General features: G+C 39.8%; 1 long non-coding RNA gene across 1 annotated transcript in view; it reads left to right on the plus strand.

Moving 5' to 3' along the window:
• Positions 1-8,190, plus strand: part of LOC118082575 (uncharacterized) — a 28,010-nt gene extending 19,820 nt beyond the window's left edge. The window contains exons 2-3 of the long non-coding RNA XR_004692281.2: positions 230-308; positions 7,032-8,190. This is a non-coding gene — a long non-coding RNA (uncharacterized LOC118082575). The remainder of the gene's footprint in view (positions 1-229; positions 309-7,031) is intronic.
• The last annotated feature ends 1,663 nt before the right edge of the window (positions 8,191-9,853 follow it).

The raw sequence follows: 9,853 nt of genomic DNA on the forward strand, positions 1-9,853 counted from the left end.
GCCAGTGACCCATAAACAGGCATTTTCTGACATTGAGCCTGTTGTTTGAAATGTCCTTCCCCTCTGCTATACGGGATGCATTGTCCGTGATGAATTTTAGATCTCTGTTGCAGGCTTACTTTTTTTTGTGCTCTGGCTTTTCCTGAGCATTAATGCTAGACGCTGTACATTGATGCATATTTTATGTTTTAAGTTTTTATATTGATGTTTTATATTTTTGTGCTTGCAGATTATTTTAACAAATAAGCGGTTTGGAATTGCTTGGAAATAAATGGCGACGATGAAACCATTCCCTTAAGGTCAAATAGGTAGGAGATACTGTTTAATTTCTTATCTAAAACTAAGAGCACACACAGGGAGAGTTTTATTCCCTGTTTGTTCATATCGGTGCTGCATTCTAAACGAAAATGGCGCAGATTTACTGTTTGTACTTTTGTATCTAGTTGTGGCATGCTAGCCCTTCAACAGAACTCTTGCATATATGCCACTGTCGAAAGACAAACAGTGAAAGACTTAAAAGTCCATCCTCCCATTTTAAAAGAAGCCACAAGGAGACAATAGATACAAAGCGAAGCCGACCCAAGAGACTTTTCTCTATCTCTTTCATGAAAGTTCAAAAAACTATCATCAGGCAATAGTCTTGTGTTCATGAACACCAAAGGAGGGGGCAGAGAGGAAAACAGCCTAGCCCCTTCCCTTTCTGTTAGTGTCCACTGTGGAATTTATGTAGGAATTTATGTGTTACTGGAGAAATTTAGAGTGCATGAGGATATTCATGCTCCCTAAAAATGCCGGGCGACTCCTTCTGGATGCCTTGCAAGCTCATGGCAAGCATGCAGATTTCCTCCCCATAAAAACCTGTTTTAAATAGCTTACCAGTATGTTGCACATATAGTAAAGGTGGAAGATATACATTTATTGAAAAGAAGATCGTAAACCTAGTTTGCATGCTGAGAGAACATCTGGCAGTTTATCGCCCACATTGTTCATCAACTGCTTGTTTCGGTCAATTTCTTGCAAAGAACTTGGGACAAAGATGGGGTGAAAATGCCATAGAAATGCAGGCTTTGTTCTTAGTTTGTAGAAAGCAATAGCAAAATTAGCACTAACCTCCATCTTTTCACATTGAGACACAGGGACACATCTCCCATATACTAAGCTTTATTTGCAGGGAGAGGTAGCCTTTCTGATATAGCTTAATTCTGTGTCTCAAAGTGCTATAATCTCTCCTGTCTGTGATGGAGTCGATCAGCTACCAATGTTCTAGGATACTGTAATTCATCAAAAGTGAACATGCAATCCAAGCACACAAGAAACACAAATGGGGAGAAATTGTGCAAAAAAAATATTTTAAATGCCATTTTTATTATTTTCTGCTTCCATATTCAACTAAAGAAACATTCTTAGGTGCCTTCAAGGACAGAGGTTATTTTTCTTGCAAAAGCTGACACAAAATGCTGTAAATGAAATCTTGCTTACCAAAATTATGTAGTAGTTTTCTGTTTTTATAATGAATTTTAAATATTGTTATACTTCGTATGTTTTTTCTTTGTTGACATTTATGCTCACCACTTAGAAATTTCTGAATATTACACAAAATATAAATGCTACAGACAAACAAACAAACAAAAATGGATTTTATTGGGCTTGATTCTTTTGCATCGAGCATGAAAGACATTCATTTTATTTAGCCTACTTTGCTGCCAAAATTGAAAATATAGTAAATTTGCAAGCAAAATATAAGTACAAAATTGGCTGCATAGGAAACTTAAACTATGGTTCAGCATTCCATCTGTAAAGCATATACTGTAGTATAAAGTTGTTATAGTACAGTTGCTATTTTGGGGGTGGGATTCAATCACATATTGATAAAATCAAGTAGAGGGAGGTCTTGAGCAACAAACTTGCTTCCTTTTGTAAATAAGGAAAATGCGCTGGAAATGTGGCCTAAAACTTGCTCTGAAAACATACCAGGGGGTATGCAAGTTGTTTGGAAGTGCCCTAAGAATATAAGCCTCTTATAGGATACATGAGTATCATTGGTTAAAATCTTAGCCAGGAATAATTAGGTTGCTTTATAATTATCATTAGGTTGCTTCACTAGGAGAGGCCAAAGAATTCTTTGCGGAATTTTATATGCCAGAGATTTCTCATAGTAAAGGAACAAACAGGTATTTCTTTGATGATAAGGCAGAGCCAGACAACAAAACCAAAAAACAAGATCTTGCTGCTTCTGCTATTGGAGTTCTAGCTGAAGACAGACAAACATTTGCACAAGAGCTGAAAGCTGGGCTGGGCAGTTTTATATCATTCCTTCCCTGCGCCCCCCGCCCCTTCTTCAAAAATGACAAGAAATTCATGCCCCTTTCAATTATTAATCCTCCCTCAAAAAACGGCATCAGTTAAAAAGACCGGCTCATTGAGAACCTTTGGCCTAACATGGTGATACTAATGGGATGAACGTACATACTATGACAGCGGGTTTCAACCGATGTGCCGTGGCCCCCTGGGCTGCCTTGAATGATGGTGGGGGAAGCCATGGGCAGCCCCAGCCTCTGTCCCTCCTTCCTTCCCTCCCTCCTCTTAAAAGATAGCTTAGTTTGTGCAGATTAGATTAGATTAATGGAAGTGGCCACTCATGGTGAAAGCGAGGGTAACAACACCTGCAAAAGGTGCCTGGCAGGAGGACAACTGCCTACTGAAGGCCGGAAGGACCCTGCCCTTGCCTCTTTCCACCTGGCCTGGGGCAGGGCTTGACAGGCTTCACAAGGACTGCAGCTGCATTTAAATTGTTTTTAATTTTCACCTGTGGTTTTAAATGAGACCATCTCATTGCCTGTGAGCCCTGGAAGACCTGCACCCTGCCTTGCTGGCCCTTTCCCATCTGGCCCGGCAGAGTGGAGTGCGGACTGACTCCAGCTACAAAAGCTGAGGCTGTTGAACAGATTCTCGGGCTGGAGTAGTGTTTACGGGGGGGGGGGGGGGTTGAGAGAGCTGCTGTTGTTACTGATATTATTGTTGTACCTTTCGTTTTAGATCTTATGATTTACGTGGAAATTGTTTCCATTTGGTTGTGTACTTTTTGATGTGTTTTATTTATTGTTTATGACTTCTGTTATGTTTGTAGTTATGAAGATCTTGTCATGTTGTAAGCCGCCTGGAGCATAGTTTCAACTATGGAAAGGCGGCATACAAATAAAATGGTGATGATGATGATGATGATGATGATGATGATGATGATGATGATGATGAAATGCAGTGCCTGTAAACAAGTCAAAGGGGTGCCACAGATAAAAATGCAGTTGGTCAAGAAAGCCTTGGACTCAGAAAGGTTGAAAACCTCTGTACTATAATATGTGTCCTACAGCCTTCAGTCTCCTGCCTTAAGCTAATCCAGGCATCCCCAACCTGCATCCCTCCAGATGTTTTGGAACTACAACTCCCATGATCCCTAGCTAACAGGACCAGTGGTCAGGGGTGATGGGAATTGTAGTCCAAAACACCTGGAGGGCTGAAGGTTGGGGATGCCTGAGCTAATCCATGGGGTCCAAGTGCCACTTGGCACAGTTGAAGGAAGCTTCTCAACAAAGACTAGAAGGTTGCAAGGAGAGCAGACAAACAAAAGTTATAACTAGGTTAAGACCTAATCTTCACCATACCGAACAACATTATAGCAACAACATTGCTGTTAGTATGCTTACAAGGCCCAAACAGAAAGTTGTGATCACAAACTAACATGACAGCATATCCATACCACTGCTTTGCATTAAATTCAGCTTGAACCACATTACTAATTCTGTCATACCTGTCAAGGGGACCCTGTGCTTTCTGTTCTAATGACATTACATCCCAGTAGCCATGTGAGTAATTTGTCTTTCATTAGGGATGGAATTTCTTTCTCTCCCCCTGCCCTGCTAGTTTGTCTGTTTGACTATGTGATTTCTGATCTCTGGCCTAATATTCTCCCCGTCCCCATCAGAAAGAGCACATTTGAATGATAAGCTGGTAACCTGCAAGAAATCCGAAAGTTGTGAGGACAAATTGGCACTAATTTTATGATGTGATTAATACAAGTTGACTCAACATCCTGAAGAAACCAATGTTGCCACCTTGGGAAATACATTTCTGCACCAATTATTCCTAGGTGTTATATCTGATTAATTATGCTCTCACTCCATTAGATAACTGATGGGTAGCTTTGCATCTGTCTCCACATTTTTGATTTAACAGACAACTTTATTGAAAAATTCATGGAAAGGGAACAGCTGATGGATATTGTGTCCAGATCCACTGTATCTCCCTTTCATGCGTTATAAAGAAATAAATATTTTTAAAAGGGAGACGGGGTGTGATCAAAGGAAGCTAATTTCCTATGCTGCTTAAAAACACAGTCTTCTCATGAATAGCTCTTTTATCCAGAATTCTATATATCTGGGGGATGCTTCACTTTCCAATTATACAATATTGGGGGCTTTGCAACTAACAAGGTTTTATGATACCAAGCAGGGTATCAAGAACTGGCAATATAGCTGGAGATAAATGTGGAAAAGAGTAGATAGTACACAAAATTATGTCACTGTTACAAGGTTGTTGTTGTGGTTGAGGTTGTTGTTGTTGTATTTTACCCACAAAGCTTTAAAGAATAGCAAACCTCATGCTCACATTCCTCCTCAGAAAACTGGTTAGTTTGTACCATGGTTTGTTAGCTACCGAGGATCGTGAACCATGATTTGATCCTGCCTTTATTGAATAATAATAATAATAATAATAATAATAATAATAATAATAATTTATACCCCGCCCATCTGGCTGGGTTTCCCCAGCCACTCTGGGCGGCTTCCAACCGAATATTAAAAACAGTACAGCATCAAACATTAAAAACTTCCCTAAACAGGGCCGCCTTCAGTTGTCTTCTAAAAGTAAAATAATTACTTATTGTCTTGACATCTGCTGGGAGGGCGTTCCACAGGGCGGGTGCCACTACCGAGAAGGCCCTGTCTGGTTCCCTGCAACCTCACCTCTCGCAATGAGGGAACCGCCAGAAGGCCCTCGGTGCTGGATCTCAGTGTCCGGGCTGAATGATGGGGGTGGAGACGCTCCTTCAGGTATACAGGACCGAGGCCGTTTAGGGCTTTAAAGGTCAGTACCAACACTTTAAACACTTTAAACTGTGCTCGGAAACGTACTGGGAACAAAGCAAAGTTCATACTAAAATATAATAGGCTTAAAAAGGGGATGTCTCTGCTTAACTGCTGGGAATTGCAAGTGAGAAGAGGATTGTCGCACTCAAACGTTGCTTGAGAGCTTCCCACAGGGTTGGTCACTGTGAGAACAGGATGCTGCACTAGATGGGACTGTGACCTGGTGTAGCAAGGTTCTTCTGATGTTCCCTACACGTTTTTAATGAATTGAACTCTGGTTAGGAAGCAAAAAAATTCCAAACATCTTTCAGACATACCAGAGGACAACGAGTGATTGAGCGATTGTGTATATAAGGTGTACCCCAGTTTGATGTTATGCCCGTAAGGGGCCATTGTTCAGCAGCAATCTGGTAACATGCATAATTGAGACATGAAAAATAATAAAGTCATCCTTCACGAGGCAAACCGATTTTAAGGATGGAGATTCACAGCAAAGACAGAATGCCTACTCGAGGTTGCATTGCAAAATAATAATACATTTTAAGATATAAAACTCCTGCAGAATAATCATACATGGTCTGATACATGGGTTAAAGAGGAAAGTTTTTCCCTTTATCCTTTCTGAAATGGCAATCCTAGAATCAGAAGACACAATGCTTCTGCACCAACAGGAAGTTGAGGAGGAGTTCATTTTATAACATTTCTGCTGAAAATGCTAATAAAGTATGTGTACTTGTTTAACAGGGACGCGGAAGGCACTGTGGTCTAAACCACTGAGCCTACAGCTTACCGATCAGAAGGTTGGCAGTTTGAATCCCTGCAACGGGGTTCAAAAGCACATCCAAGTGCAAGTAGATAAATAGGTACCACTCTGGCGGGAAGGTAAATGTCATTTCCGTGCACTGCTCTGGTTCACCAGAAGCGGCTTAGTCATGCTGGCCACATGACCCAGAAAAACTGTCTGCAGACAAACGCCAGCTCCTTTGCCCTATAGAGCGAGATGAGCGCACAACCCCAGAATCGTCCGCCACTGGACCTAATGGTCAGGGGTACCTTTACCTTTACTTGTTTAAAAATGAGAAAGCAAAGGTACAACACTGAGGCAAATAAAATGAGGCAAGAGCAGAGAGCTGCAAAGGCGCTAAGGAGGAATGTAAGAGCAAAAGGTAACAGGGTGAATTTGCCACTGCAAATTATACAGACTTAGAATTCATTCCGGCTGCATATGGGGAATAATAATACTTGAATAATAATAATACTTGAAATTAGTTTAGACGTTGCTTGACAATACATGATCTGATGTTTAGGGTGGTGTTCTGAGTACATATGCACATTTTGGGGAGGGTTCCCATGTTTTTATTTATGAAAATTATTCTTTTGTAGCTCCAAATGGGTTAGAAAATTCCCAAACCATTTAAAATACTTTAAAGTTCTTTTGGGACATAGCCAGATACTTAATATTGTATTACATTTTATAGTTGTCACTTAATCAAGCTATTTAATATTATAGTACATTTTAAAACTGTCACTTAATCACATTTTCTTGACCCTTTTATGTGAATTAAAGATCACTGTAGATAAAAAATGGCATGCTTTAGTTTAAATAGATTCAGTATGTCCAGTCTGACAGTTACTTCTGAGACATTAAAAGAATCCTCTGTGATTAATGTGACCCACACCGTTAAATGGTGTAATGTTCCATTTCTTCAGCCATTAGAGGAAACAGCCTCGGCCACTACAAGTGAAAAACACACCCGGCGGAACATAAGACTTGAAAATGGTGTGAGATACTGTAGTGCTAAGCACTGTTAAGGTAACAGAGCAAGCAATAATTTTCCAAAGGTAAAAGTCTTGGTTAATTAAGTATTTTGTGTATTGATTGCATTTCAGAGCCATCCCATAACTGGGAAAAGGAGGCCTCAAAACGGAAGCAAGTTAGGCAGCTATGCGAGGAGAAGATAAGTACCACCACCCACTTACTTCAAAGCATCTGGCTAAAACTTTAATAAGGGCACAGCAAAGGCATTGTGTTCCTGGAGCTAAATCTCTGTAGGAACTTACTTTTTCAGCTCTGCCTTAGAAGAGCAGCCTGAAGGAGCCACAGTAAACCACAAACAAAAACCTATATTCTATTTTGGGGGGGCATACCCTCCAACATTTCTTCGATGAAAATAGGGATGTTCTGTTCAACAACAACATTAACAAAACTTCCCTACATGTTCCTCTTCTCAGTACTGGATCTGCTACCAGTCCTGGATTAAGCTATAATTCCTGCAATGCTCAAAGGATACACAACTTTCAGCCTCAATGAAATCAGCTACTGCCACTCTTCAGCCTAAGCATAACACTGTCTAGTCAAGGCATGGCAACAAGGAATGTGCTTCACGGGTACTGAAACAGCAAGACCCTCAATGGAAAATGCCAACCCTTTGTGTGGGTTTTCTCCATATGCTAGATATTCATGCCTTTTCCAATTCGCATGTGTGCTTTACTCGAATTGCATCTAGTAATTTAGCATTTTTCTTCCATCTTTCTCTAAAGTACAGATATCTATTACGTACACACAGTGAGCAACGCAGGTTCTCTACAATGACAAATGCATATTCCAAACCACAAAAGCTTCTTATGCAAATTTAGAAAAGGAAAGAAGAAGAAAATGATGTTTTATGTACAAAAAGAGAACAGGACTATCCTGTGCTAAATTGATAATGAGCAGTGTCCTTGCTTTTCAAATGCTACCTAAGTCCATATTTATTCTCGGCTACAATGATCACAGAGAAAAGTCCTTCAATGAAATTGCTTTTAAGTTTTCTTGGGCTTTTCCAGAACTTGGGTGCTAAACATTTTTATTCTGCGAGGCATACATAGGAAATGATATTCTCTCTCTTGTGCATTTTAATGCAATGCCCATCTTATTTTTTCACCCTTTGTCCCCAGATCCTTTTTGTTTGTTCAATTAATCTGACTATAATTGTTCCTTCTTTGTATCTTAATCACAAATCAGATGTACAGTGTTTGCCAACAGCTGTGAATAAAAGAGTAGCCCATTCTTGAAGTGTTATGTATGTTTTTTCTTGATAGTTTAATTAGAAAGGGTGAATAATACTCTATTTAATTCATCAAGTAGGACAATTAACAATAACATTGATCTTTTTTGTTTGACAGCAAAATTTGTTTGATTACAGAACTGAATATAATGTAGCCAAATCGCCGTCAGTAATTCATTTCAGATAGTCAATTAAAAATCCTGTGTGTTCAGTACACATGCAAACAATGAACAATGGGGCAAACTAATCAAGGCATGATTAAAAAAATAAAAGCCAAGCTCTGGAAATTGGGATGTCAATGGAGGAATGGGCATGGCTAACAAGGACAGATTTTATACTGCCAACCAAAGGGGAGGGCTTTGTCTTCTCACTGTGGCACCTTCGAGGAATGGCCATGTTGGAAGCTGATCGGGGAATAAACTGCGACCAGTTTCTGTCATTTCTTCAGTGTGATATTTTATTACCTTGGATGATGTCAGCCTGCACATAAAACCTTCTCTTTAGAAGTGGATCAATTGGGCTGCATTTCACTGAAATAAGTGGAAGTTTGCCATAGCGCGAGCTTTAGTATGGAGAAAAGATTAGGAGCACTGTGACATTTACGTTCATAGATCTTGAGAAGCTGGTAGGCATTTGTATATAAGTAGATTGAGATACACTTAGTGTGCAGCAATCCACATCCACATTTATTTATTTATTGAATTTGTGTATGAGGAGCACTGCTGGTCTTTCCCATTCATACCAGTAGCGGTTCCCTTTTCCATTTGCCCCTGCCTTCTAAATTGTTGATTTTATTCTGTATTAGCAACAAAGTCCTTTATAGTTTCCTTCATTTCTTCAAGTGGATTTCTTTCTTTTTGACTTTTTAAAATCGCACTATAGGCTCTTTCAAGCAGCACTTATTTACATGGGATCAAGTCCCATTGAACTTAATGGGAAATACTATTAGGTGTTGAACTTAAAACAAAGCAAAACCCTGAATCAGCCTGTTGCATCTGGCATTGTACTTTAGGTTCTAAAATCTCTATTATTTCTGACCTTAAGTGGTTTATTCCCATCCAGAAATATTGGCAAGCCAAAGTTTTTATGTGGAATGTCTTGCTTCAAGTGGTAGCTTTCCAAGTGCTTCACCACTAGTAATTATATTTCTGACCCATGAGCTGCTATGTCTGGTAGGCTGTACACAGAATCATAGAATTGGGAAAGGATTCCAAGGATCATCTAGTCCAACCCCCTATGATGCAGGAATACTGCCTATGTCTGTTCAAAGTGGTCTAAGTAACCCAGTCAAAAATATTTTTTGAATGTCACACCAGCACTTACCTGTATTGTTACCACTGTAATTCACACCAACTTACAATGTTAGTTTTAAAAGGGGCAGCATTCCATTCATTGTTTGTGATTGCAGCTTTAGTCACTCCTCTTTCAGGAAATCACGCCCCTGGGCTCTTGCTACCCATTGATATGGAATTCTGCTGAGCAGCCTTCTGAGCTTATTAAAATTAGCTTTACAGAAATCCAAGCTACATGTTTCCTTTAGTACTGTGCCTGGAACTTAGGGTGGGTTTGATTTTTTAAAATCAACATCACTGTGCTTTGGTTTTATTGATGGTTGTGTATACTGCTTTGTGACCAGAATTGGGATTCAAGATGACCTTAACAGAT

This window comes from Zootoca vivipara, chromosome 3 (assembly GCF_963506605.1).
Source record: "Zootoca vivipara chromosome 3, rZooViv1.1, whole genome shotgun sequence".
Taxonomy (NCBI): Eukaryota; Metazoa; Chordata; class Lepidosauria; order Squamata; family Lacertidae; genus Zootoca; species Zootoca vivipara.